The sequence below is a fragment of the Pinus tabuliformis genome, chromosome 3_1 (assembly GCF_031772625.1).
Source record: "Pinus tabuliformis cultivar Carrire ecotype Pingquan chromosome 3_1, CPIR1, whole genome shotgun sequence".
Lineage (NCBI taxonomy): Eukaryota > Viridiplantae > Streptophyta > Pinopsida > Pinales > Pinaceae > Pinus > Pinus tabuliformis.
The window spans coordinates 707,838,456-707,852,315 of record NC_142301.1 but is presented as its reverse complement, the minus strand read 5'-3'; positions in this window follow the sequence as shown (position 1 = coordinate 707,852,315).

Below are 13,860 nucleotides of genomic sequence, written 5' to 3'. Positions count from 1 at the left end.
TTGAACTCCCAAAGAAGCATCTTGAATTGGTGTCTTGTGCAATTTCATTGCAATTTCCATGGCCTCTACCTGGATCCCAATCTTTTGCTATGATAATGCAACCCTCAGATGAGGCAAGAGTGAAGCCACAAACCATTCGCAGTGCTTCCCATCCGTAAGATTCATGTTAGCTTTGCAAATCTTGCATTTCAATCTCTGATCCAGCTCCCAGGGTGTCTCGCCAGGCTTCATCATGATCTCCTTGAATCCAACGATCGATTGCACTTCATACTTGGGCCTACTGAATTCCTTATTCAGCGCAGTTTGAATGTTGACCAACGTAGCCATCAGGTTATTAGTGTAGTATTTAATGTACCATGTTAGCGTGCGTTCCTGTAAAGTAGTGACCAATGTATCTTTCTTCATCTGATCATCTATAATGCCCTGGGCTTCCCACACAGCCTTCGTAACGAACCAAAACTGGTCCGGGTCCTCATTCCCCAAGCCCTTGAAAACGAGCAATTTTACTGAATTTGCCATATTGAACGGTGGTGGAGGTGTGGGCGAAGGTGTATGCGGTGGAGGTGAAAATGGAGGTGGTGTGGATGTATGTAGTATTTGCGGGAACCCTCGCCTTATTAACTGAACATCGCTCTGGGAGAAGCCTGTGCTTCTTCTTCGTTGTCACTTAGAGGAAGTTCAATCAGCGGGCTATATTCAGGACCTATTCTCCCTCTATCCCTAAAGATATTTCCACTTCGCATAGCTCCAAACATCAAGGTAACTGCATAACCCGCTTTTCACACAAGAGCATTTTAATCCAAGTATTTAAAGATCTCAAATAATTACCTCACATTCCATTGAAGAAGCGTCACTCTACTTCGTTGTAGCTAACCGAAGTATCGATCGCGAACTCTGTCACAAATCCTCCTATGATATGATCAAGCCAATGATCAACAGCACATGCGATCTTATCTTCAGATGCTTCCAATCTTCACACTAACTTTGGGTCCACACTATCGGACTGTCAAGCCTCCACCTTCCTTGGTCATCTGCTAATTTAGTGATCCACTCGTATAATTCAACCAGGAAGGAACATAAGAAAATTTCGTGTATCTCTATGTATAGATACTTGTCCAACCATTGTTCTTTTGTCAATCGCGGGTTCCTGTTCTCTTGCGCCGTGAATTCGTGGATCTTTCTATCCAACCAATCTTCAATTTCCTTCTTAGTTGGATTCCAGTGATGCGACATCACACATCTCTTTATGCAGATCCCAGTCCTGGCAACAGAACCATTTGTTGGCTTAGGGGGCCCTGACCCAGGTTCAGTGTTAAGTTTAGCCAAACAAATCCCTACACTACTGGCCCTTTCAACATCAATCCGCGGAGCGCAGACTAAAGTCTCACCCGAAGTAGTATGGGGGGATGTTGGAACCAAGTTTCCGCACCCAGAGATGGTTATGATGTCGTTTTGTACCCTTTATCTGCCTTCGCGCATATTGATAAGCCCTTGAGGCTTATCGATATAACTTCCTCTTACTAGTCTCTAGACCTTCGCGAAGGTCTACGACTATCTTTCGCGGACCCTAAACAAGCAAATCAACCACTTATGCGCCTCTATAATTACTCCTAAGTTTGTTATTACCCAGATCGGTTTAAGTGTCTGATATCTTTAGCATGCATTAAGATATTCTTCGCGTAAGCATATATTATTACTTGCGTTCATATAACAATGTAAAACATACAGATTTGCGCATCAATATAACATTAAATCATAAACCCAGTATTCATCATAACATAATCGCATTCATTCATAACAGAAGTAAATAGATCAAACACAGGTATTTCCAGAGTAATCTTCTTTATTAATGCTTCAGATCTTCTTACAGACTCAAACTACCATGCACACTCAGCTGTAGGGGTCTGCACACACAGTTGCAGAATCTACTCTAGGCCTCTGCGCACACAACTGTAGAGCCTCTCTTCTACTCTAAGAATCTTCACTCTTTTTGCTAATGATCAATTGCATTCATCTTCATCAATGATTGAACTGCCTTAGACTCTTCTAAGACTTTCCTTTTTATACAAACCCATGGTCCGCGGACCATGGGTAGATCTTCTAAACCCGACACAACTTACATAAACAGAAGGGTAAAACCCTTTATGACACTTTACATCTACACGCTCATCGACCACAAATTGCGAGACTTTACACTTTACATACAGAAATTGGGCTTTCTGCCCCAAATCTTGGGCTTTTAGTCCCAAAATTGACCCTAGGGGACTCTGTTCCAACAGGTGGCAAGCAAAGTTGTTGATAACATACAAGAATGGGCTGCCAAATATCTAGATGTTTCGCAATAGATAGTTAGAAAGGATAGATTGTTGCCGAAGTAGAAAGAGTAGAGTTAAGACTCCACAGCCAGAACTACATTTGTCTCAACAAATAGTCGATTAACACCATAGCTACTTATAGTCAACTGCATAATGGATTGGAGTCCCTGGCATAGAAGCACATGATGCCTTCAATGGGATCACTTGGAGAGACAAGAGTGAGGGATACCATCTTGTGATAAGTGAAGCAATACATAAAGAAAATCAAACAAACAACAGAACAAGAAGGATTGGAGATCACTAAGGAAATTATTCTACAATATGTCATTGCGCTAGCCAAAGCTCACATGAAACTGTCATGGTTGTGGAATAGTGTGCAATCTAGCTCCAAATCCATATTGACAGAAGCATTGGAGGTGAAGATGTGGGTTTTATATTTTCCAGTAAAAGTCAAAATCATTGCTACAAAATTCAAAGTACGACATACATACATTACTAATGAGCTCCATGAAGAAGCAAATGACTTATCTATTTGAAAGAATTTTTGTCCCATTAGCAGTTTTCTCTTATATAGCCACTGTATTATATGAATTTTGACTTTTGTAATAAGTTAAATGTAATGAATTCTAAGAGGCACATGTGGAATGTGAAATACACATGTGGAATGTAAAGGGTCTTGTATAGAATGTGAAAGGTTGTATGGAAGCACATAGGTCATAGAAGTTGAATAGTCATGAGGAAGCTCAAAAGTCATTGTCATTTGTTATAAATAGCTCCTCATAACTCAAGTAAGGGGCTTGGATTCTTATAGTTTGGCCTTGGCTTCTCTTGTATTACATAGGAGGTAAATCATTATTTGGAGAAGAAAGTTGTGGCTTCATGTTCCACTACTGGATCTAGTGTTTCACTCATGTAACATTATACTTGGAACCTTTCATTAATAATCAGAAGCTCCTCGAACCAACACTTCTTCATGCATGTATCGTGAATGTAGTAAGATTATTCTTGATATGTTTTCGGTATGTGTTGGCATAATACATACTAAGGCTAATGAACTATTTCATTGCTTAGTTATGGATATTGTTGAATGGGTGTTATTATGCTTTTACAATTGTTGTTTATCTCATGAACTAATTTGCAGGTAAATCAACAACTCTTTCTCTTCTACTTGTGGGTCTCCCTTAGGATAGTACTATTACTTCCCTAACCACGAGCTCATTTACCTTTACTAGTCATGGAAGTTTCCTGTGCATTCTACATTCGGTGTCACACAAATCTTACATACTTATTTCCCCAAAGAGGTGTTTGTGATCTCTTGTTTATGTGTTGTAAACAAGGTGTACCTCTAAAACCTTTGCAATGTGTCCTGACCATACAACTAGATGGGACTCCTACACCAAACGGTGTGAAGTCTAATTGGTACCTCACATCGGTGAGATCCCCTGTATGTTGGTGGTATCCAACACCATCAACATTTTGGTACTAGGAGTGCCACATGACAAGTTGAGCGCATGAAATTTGTTTTAACCTCTTACCTTTAAATGGCTTTATCCCAGATCATAATCCCAAGGTTTTTTTCCGAAGCTTTAGATCCTTCAATCCCCATGGAATTTTTGCATAACTTGTCACATCTAAAATTCGATGGCAAGGGTACAACCACCATTCTTGATTACGTGATTGAGTTTGTTCAATTTTGTTTTTCAAGTGGTGTTTATTCTGAAGATATTCTCACAAGGTTGTTCACCCTTACATTGGATGGTCATGCTAAGCAGTGGTGTTATTCTTTACCTATTGCTTCTATCTCATCTTTTAAGAAATTGGTTAATGAGCTTCGTCACGTTTTCAACAAGTATGAGTATCAAGATGTTCTTAATGAAATCAATCAGCTTAGAATGGAATTGAATGAATCTCTTGAACATTTTGTTGACCCATTTCTTCATCTTTGTTATGAATTTCCGGATGAGGATGTGGATTAGCAATTTTTGGATGAAAAGTTTTGGTTTCTTAGTCAGGATTTAAATAAAATATTTTGAATCTGATTCATCATGCACGCCTGCTCAAAAGGAATTCACATGTCCCAAAGAAGAATTCGATGCTCCTTTTGTTCCTTGTCCTCCTCCTTTTGATGTTTCGTATTTTGAGCCTGAATTGATCAATAAGTTGGAAGATCAATTTGCTGATGAAGAATTATTTTTTCTTTCACATTTTACCCTAGATTATGATTCGCCTGATTCTATTAATCAATCATCTTTGAATCTTGATAATCCTTTTGTCAATCTTGAACCCATTAATCAAGTTGAATCCTTGGACAACCATGATCACAATCATTCCTTTTTTTCTAAATTGCATGGTGGATGAATCTTTGTTCCCTCTTGAAGATTCAAATTTGTAGAAGTTCCAAATGGAGTCTAATGTGGTTATTGAAAATTTACTTTCAGTTATATCTCCTTTTGATCAAGAATATGACATGCTTATTATTGAGGATTTATTTATTTATTTATTTATTTTTCATAATCTCGAAAACCTATTTGATGTACCTCAATTGCCTTATGAATCTTGTGATTTGAATAATGATTTTTGTTTAGACAAGTAATTTACTGTGCTTTCTCTGTCTGACTTTCAATATTTTTAGTGCTCAAAGTTAATTCAAGTGAATAGGACACTTCATCTCATGTTGATGGTTATGTCAGGTTCCTGTCACCCTGATGACATTTGTGATTTTGGTCAATTTAAGATTTTCTCACAAAATCTTGTCATTAATGTCATCTCATGGGATGTTGATTCTCTTGAGGGATTCTCGTTTCTTATGTGTTCAATTTTTAAACCCACAGGGTATAAAGTTTAATAAAAATTTTAAAGTTTAATTGTTGCATCCCTCTTTATGCAGATCTTTGATTTGTGACATGGAAAAAAAAATTTATCCTCAATGGTTGTTAAGTCCTTCGATCTGACATCTCTTACTCATCATCCATTGAAAAGCTTAACCTACACACTAGCACAGATTGTGGTCAATCTCTTGATATTTCATACAATATGGATTTGGATTTGGTTAATCTTTTTTGTCAAATTTGTCCCAAAGGTTGTTTCCACGATCCTATTGTCGATTGGCTTGAAGTATCCTATCAGTTAGAACCCATGTCTCACAACATGTTCTTTCATGCATTCAATTGAGTCTTTATTTGGTTGTGAATGTAGGAAATGGTGTTGTTGTTGAGTTCTTCGTTCGATAGAACAATTAAGTGTGTCACATCGTTGTGCCCTGCACTTTTTTATTTTACCTGTTAGTGTGGAATTTTTTGTTGTTCATCCTTTGCACTGCACTGTATCTCACATTGATTCTACATGTACACATATTTTGACTCAAGTGTCAGGAGCAACTTCTAAGGTTGCATTGGAAGTTCCATTTCACTTAACCCAACCCTGTAAATGTTAGTTTAGGGTAGGATAGGTTGCATTTAGTTAGATGCATTGCATTTATCTTTTCACATTTTCAATTTTCCACGCTTTTAATTTTTCGTTTCTATTAGTTTCCGCATAAGAGGGTGTTTTGAGCTTCAAGACAATGTGGCTAATATTTTGTGAAAGGAAAGTTGTGGTAATGTGAAAACCTTGGCTAATATGTTACCCTCTTCTGTGATTTGGTTTATACCTTTAAATTCAATGATGTTTGGATGGAAAATATGATCCTCATCTAGGAAACCATAATCAGAACCATGATGATTGTATTTATTTATGATTCTCATTCCTACACTCAGTTTTGTTTATTAATGATGTTATTATTGCCTATCTATTTGAGTAGAGAAAGATAAGGCGGAAATATTTAGTGGGCTAACTATCATAGGTTTATAAACCTATCTTCGAATCAACCACTTATGCTCTCAATAAGTTAGGATTCTTCTTCTGCCCCATTAAAAAAAAATAAAAAATTCCTAAGCATAGTTCTATGAAAAGAAAAAAATAAAGGGTAAAAGAAGAGAAAGGCTTCCTGCGCAAAGAGGTGAAGCAAGCGACTTCATCGGGGTACTGTCCAGACTCATTGGAAGCGAAGCAATGCTTCTGTTCCTGAAGTGACTATGTTAGGGCACTGTCCAAGCCTACTAGCAGCGGAGCAACACCAAAGATGTAAAACTCATACTATGATTGTCTTTTACTCATCATTTTATATTACCCTTATTATCATTGAAAGGAATATGATATGGTTTGCTTTATTATGTGTTATGTCGACTAATGAAATATAGGAGGCTATATCTTTAACTAGGTAGAATGGGGAGTCGAGGTGACTCACTAATTGAATCAAAACTTCCTCAAAAATTGAGACTTCGTGCATAAAGTGAAACCAAAGCAGAGAAGTTGGGATTCTCTCAGTGTGTCGCAAAGTGTTTTTGCTATGATAAAAACACTCCATTTTTTTTTCCTAACTCAATTTTAGAGCCTACGTGAACTGTTGTTCCAAGCTATCTAGTGTTGTCACGTTGTTTGATTAACTATCTCAATGTTTTACCTAAGTGTTGTTTCCACATAGTTTGATGTTCTTTAAGTGTTGTCACCCTATTTTTTAAGCGCTTTATGTTATCCTAACCAAGGATAGGAGAAATCATAGCATTTCTTAACTTGGTAACTAGTTTTATTCACCATGCAACACCCACTCAAAAGTGAGAGAAAATAACTTTCCTTGACCAAAAGCGCAATCTAAGATGACGAAGATTTGTGCCTTTGATGAGTGCACTCCTTCGGGATGAACAATTGTGCCCTTGTGGAACACACTTCTTCATGCTCATCAGTGCACCATCCACTTGAGTGCACTCCTTCGACTCAAAGACTTGCACCCTCTTTAACTCATGCATGCGCTTTTCTTGTTGCATATGGACGCACTCCTAGAAAATAGGAGCCCACTTCACTCCACTTAACTAACTCATTCACTTGTTGACAAGTGGCGAGCATGCATGGAATGGATTTGCATGTAATATCTTTATAATCAATTTGACTAATCATTCTTTCACATAATCACTCTCATTTGGGCTTGAGCACACTTCTTGTGATCAAGGAGCTCTTTGTTGACTTTCATTCCAAGTAAGTTTTACATGTCAATTATATTTCTTTCCTTTAATATTTTTGTTGTTGATCTTGCTTTCCTTGCGGGTTGTGACTCTTCACACTTTGTAACTCTTCACATTCTAGTCATGATTGCGACATAATCTATGAAACTTTTAGATGCTTCCTCTCAGAATTTTAAATTATTTTATCTTGATTCTGAACTTATTATTGATCCATTTCAATTCAAAGCGCACTTTTGGAAATTAAGTCCTGATTAACTCAGAAAACTACGCCCAGAAAGTCAATTTTCCCCTTGAGCACACTCCTTCGACACAAAGAACTGCGCCCTCCTTGAGTGCATGAGCACACCATGAACTAACGAGTTTTTTCTCCTTTGTTCTTAGATTATGCGCTCTACGCCCTCCATGTTCCTATTCAAAGAACGAGTGCACAGATAAGGCCTGAAGCTTGACCCCTTCGTCCCTTCGGTGTGCACTGTTGTGTACTCCTTAGCTTATTTGGGTGCATCCTGAACCCATGAATGATTTCCTTCATCCTTTGGCAATGCGCCCAACACCCTTGATGATCTATCTCTCTTACTTAAGCACATGAGCACACCTTGAAGGTCTCTTGTGAGCCTTGAACTTACCTTCATGCTCCGACAATGCGCCCTCCTTGTTTTGATATAAATTTCTTGCATGTACAAGTAACCATGTCCTATCTTTGATAGGATTATACTCTCAGCTAGATTTCATGGTTTTTGAACATGATCTACTAATTTATTGCTTGTAATAGATAGAGGATTTCAGAAAGCTGATATTTTTTGCCATGAGTGTACTTCCACATATAGGTGTTCTAACTAGTCTCATTACTCTTTCATCATTTATTGGAATGATGCCTCCCGCTACATGTTGAGTGGCCTCAAAAGAAGCTTTAGAAGCAAGAACTGAAGAAGCAATGGAAGTTACAAAGCCTACCATTCCTATTCTTACAGATACATAGTGTTTCATAGACAAATCTATTGAGGTCACGTGGAAAGATATTAAAGACACATTCATGCAGAAGTAGTTCCCTTAATATTTGGAAGATAAGGAAGTATACATCAACATCAAATGGTCTAGGATACATAGGATTGCATGCAAGTTCCCAGTCATACCTTGTGTAGAGGTAATTGAATGGATTTTATCACACATGGATGATTCAGATTTGGTGCTTCACAGTGAAAGTGGTGGTCAGCTTGCCACCTACTATGGAGAGGACATGCAAACTTATTACAAGATGGGCTGATCTCAACACAAGTGATATCATCAAGTCTTGGTGTCGAGAGTCTTCCAAGTTCTAACACCGCCCATCTGCAATTTACTTGACTAGGATTATGAGGGAGGTGTATCAATACCTTATTGTTATGTGTTGTAGGCTGCATGGGTGGAAGAACGCTGAAGTATTTGAAGACAATTGGATATTTATGCTCAACTTGGTTGTTACCCGTGGCAAAATCTTTAATTGTAAAGATATAGTGTCTTTTGAGTTGTAGCGACATGTTAAATAGGCTAAAGCATCTCTAAGGACAAACTAGGCACCAGAGTTTTATATGTCAACATTTTTGTTAGATGGGATCTATGCATGATATGTATTCCCAGTGATGTATTGGAACTGGACCCCACAGGATAAGTTTCTAGTTTACTTCCATTGCAGGGTGTTGTCAAATTTGAGTTTCAGAGGGGCATATGATAGATTGGTTGAGCATTTCTTTGCAATCATGTTTTAGATGATATATGAGATTGATCCTCCTTACATGACCAACCAGGTGAAGGATTCATTACATGATATCGTGAATTGGCTTGCTACACCAAAATGCACATATATCAAATGCTTTGAATGTCATATTTCTCCTCATATTATGCCGCGATATGTGACTAACAAGGTGGTCTTGCAAGAAGTTGCTTATCAATTGAATAAAGGGTTGTCAGGAGTTCTTCACAGAAGGAAGAAGGCCCCTTGGCCCACTTTCCCTTTGAGGATTGGAATGTATGAGCTGAAGAGCCACAAGGCAATAGAAGCTGAAATGCAAGAGCTAGACTACTTGCACTTTGCAGTCAAGGACTTTCATGGATATGACCCCAAGATGGTGTGCAAGCAGCATTGTAACAAGATTGATTTTGCTTGGGGATATTCATCAATGACTATTGTAGAAGATGAAAAGGTGAATAACTGGTACAATGCACTAAGGAATACACATCCATGAATTGAAGTTGGTTCCCTCCAAGTTCCACCAGCTCAAGATATATAGGTACAGGCGGCACCACAAGCAATTGCTCAAGTAAGGACGGTAGCTCCCAGGGAAAAGATCAAACATGTTGCAATGATAGAAAGTAACATGAAATGGAAGGTTGATCCACTTAATAAGGGATATGTTGAAGTTGAATAGGAAAAGAGAGAATTAGAAGAAAAGATGCAAGATGAAGAAGAGGAGAAGAGGAAGTAAGATCGATTGCTCAGAGAGAAACAAGAAGAAGAACAATAAAGGCAGTCACAGGAGGAGGAAGTAGCACAGAGGTTGGAGGAAGAACAACTGACTCAGGAAATAGAAGAATAATAAGAGGAATGTGATGCCATCTAGCCCATAGATGATGAACCAAGTTCTCCAGCAAAACCTCCTCTTATAGGTGACCATCTCCCATTCGATGAGATGGGAATTACACCTCACTGGAAGATAGAGTCATGGATGTATGTAATGTCACATTCAATCAGCTGAAACAAAAGGATTGTGCAACGAAGGAGAATATTCTTCCCAAATGATCCTTAAAATTGAATCTTTGTATCCATGTAAAAGGTGATAACTGTAAATACTAGGAGGAATCCCTGGTATATAGAAGAAAGCACAAGAAGTCCTAAAGCCCCTAAAGATGGCAAACAGATTTGTTGATCAAATACAAGTATGGGCTGCTAAATATCTAGATATTCCACAACAGTTGGTTAGAAAGGATAGGATTGTTGCCGAAGTAGATAGAGTATAGTTTATACTCCATAGCCAAAACTATATCCATCTCAATGAACAGTCGGCTAACACCATAGTTGCTTATAGTCGAATGCATAATGGTTTGGAGTCTCTGACACATAAGCACGAGATTCCTTCAGTGGGATCACTTGGAGAGACAAGAGGCATGGATATCATCTTGCGAGAAGTGAAGCAATACATCGAGAAAATCAAACAAACATCAGAACAAGAAGGCTTGCAGATAACTAAGGATATTATTCTACATTATTCCATTGCACCATCCATAACTCACATGACACTGTCATGACTATGGAATAGTGTGCGATATAGCTCCAAATCCATATTGACAGAAGCATTGGAGATGAAGATACTGTTTGCAGCAGGTTTTCCAGTACATGCTAAAGTCATTGCTACATAATTCAGAGCGTGGCATACATACATTACTAATAAGCTGCATGAATAAGCAAATGACTTATCTATTTATTTGAAAGGATTTATGCCCTATTAGTAGATTTTACTTATATAGCCACCATCTTATATGTATTTTATATTTTGTAATAAATGTAATGAAGTCCAAGAGACACATGCGGAATGTGAAAGACACATTTGGAATGTAAAAGGTCACATATAGAATGTGAAATGTTGTATGAAAGCCCATAGGTCATAGAAGTTTAATAGTCGTGAGGAAGCTCAAAAGTCATTGTCATTTGTTATAAATAACTCCTCATAGATCAAGGGGTTTGGATTCTTAGAGTTTGGCCTTGGCTTCTCTTTTATTGCATAGGAGGTAAATCATTCTTTGGAGAAGCAATTCGTGGCTTCATGTTCCACTATTGGATATAGTGTTTCCTTTATGTAACCGTGTACTTGGAACCTTTCATTAAAACTCAGAAGCTTCTCGAGCCAACACTTCTTCATGCATGTATCGTGAATGTAGTAAGATTATTCTTGATATGTTTGTGGTATATTTTGGCATAATACATACTAAGGCTAATGAACTATTTCATTGCTTAGATATGGATATTATTGAATGAGTTTTGTTATGCTTTTACGATTGTTGTTTACCTTGTGAACTAATCTGCAGGTAAATCAACGACTCATTCTCTTCTACTTGCGGGTCTCCCTTAGGATAGTAGTATTACTTCCCTAACTAGAGGCTTGTTTTTCTTTACCAGTTGTGAAATTTTCCTGTGCATTATACATTCGGTGTCACAAAAAGATTACATATGTTTCGCCCCAAAGAGGTGTTTGTGATCTCTTATGTATGTGTTGTAACCAAGGCATACCTCTAAAACCTTTGCAATGGTGGTCGGACCATACAGTGGGATGAGACTGCTACAACAAACAGTGTGAATTCTAACTGGGACCTCACATTAGGGGGATCCCTTGTATTATGGTGCTATCCAACACCGTCAACAAGATATTAGTTCCTTTTTGACCATTCAAAATAAATGCACCACCTAGATTCTGAGTGAAACCTTCCTATAAGTTTTCAAATTGTATAACATATTCTATATCTGAAAAATATTGTAAGAAAACAAATGGAGACAAAGATTCATATTTTGGGTTAATAACCTAATTTAATCCATAGTCAAGTCAATTTTAGATTCTAATAAGCCCCACTAGGAATCCTATACAATGATATTACTTAGATCCTAAGTTTTAGTAGGTAACTGACTTGAGTAAATCTTAGTTTTACTAAGCTTTTTTCAAGCCCGATTTTTGTAAGCTTGCTACTTCATCAAGGGCTTCTATGCCTTGAATTTCCAAGAGTGGCTTCAGAATTTCATGTGTTCTAATATCCACATTGACCTTTGTGTGTTCCTATAGTTGGTAACCTTTTGAAAATCCTATGTTTTTATGATATGAATGACTAACAAGTTCCCTTGAGAAGCAAGGTCGGTTGTGATGTGCGATTAATTGATGTGCACATTACTTATGAAATTTGCGCAACGTAGGTTACATTAGAGTATTGTTCCTCTACAAATTCATTGCTAAAAGATTGAGAGCAGAGGAAAGTCAACAAGAGACTTCGTTGACTTAGTAGAGGATACAAATAGTAAGTAGAGAAAGCAGGAGGGATGACATCCTTATGACATGTTCAACATAGGTAGATTCATGCATTTGGTTCCCATTTTTTTAACCATATAAATGCAATATGTGAGACTTTTCACCAAAGCGTACTTACTAGAGATTTGGGCTATGGAGTTGCAACATTCTTTCCACCACACAAGGAAACCATTAATGCAACCTTCTAAGTGCCATAGTCACACTTATTGTTGGGATTAACCAGAATTCCAGAGAGACCCAATTAATACTTCTTGTTGATAACACCATTTCACCCCTATCTTCCTACGAATTCTTAGGCATGTCCTTGACCATCTGAAGGCATATCCTTGATCATCTAGAGCGTGAACAACAACCTCGAAGTAAAGGATTTAATCAGCAGGGGGGGTGTTTGATTAGCAATGAGTTGGTTGTGATGTATTCTTCTTATCTTGTCACACCAAGAATTGTTACGGTCATAAGTTAAGCATGTGAGGTATGCGGGCCTAAAGGTATTCCATCAATATTTTTCTATTCTGTCAGTGAGGATTGACTTCCAAACTTTGCCCGAAGACTGACCAACTATATCTCACCTGGTATCATTGACAATTTGAGTGAGTAATTAGCATGTCAATCATACATGTACCCATTCCTTTTCTTACAACCGAGGAAGGGATGTGTAGAATACAATCAATCTATTAATGACTGAGATGTATTCTTGTGACATATGTGGAAAAGGTAGAGACATAATTATCATTATACATTCCATTTCTTTTAATAGTGTGACCTAGGTATGTGATATTTCATACCTGAGCACACATATTTAAATATGTTCTAAATTGTGAATGGCGGCCTTCTCTCCATTACATAGGAATCTACTAATGCAACCAATTATATCTTGTATAGTGCTATGGCCACATTTGAATACTGGAATTAAGCACCCAAGGCTCTAGATTTCAAGTCTTAGGTTTATATTGTGCATAGTCATATTTGTATACGTGACAATTCAACCTAGAACTTTCTAGACCCGCTTTTCAGATTGGAATTCAACAAGTTAAGATAATGATTCACATACAGGTTGAATGTCAGTTTTGAGACTAGTAGCTTCAATGAGAATTATATTACCCACACTATACCACACAATATTGTATGAGCCTTGTTTAAGCATAATATCGTAAATAAAAACACTACCATCATCATTTAAATTCAATTGGAGTAAGCAAGAAATTTACGATATAGGTTAAACATGAGAGATACTTATCTCAATTGAACTTGGCAACTGAGTTCAGGACTGCAACTCTGTGCCCAACCGTAGAGACTTTGTAGCTAGATCTCTCTTGAAGTTGTCACCCCCGACCCAGATTTCAGAGCTTGAGAAGGTTGCTCAAGGAATAAACCAATCCAATCGTTGAACCAGGGACTTCGTCCAACCCACCTGTTGAGAAATGGAAACAAGAAATTCCAGTT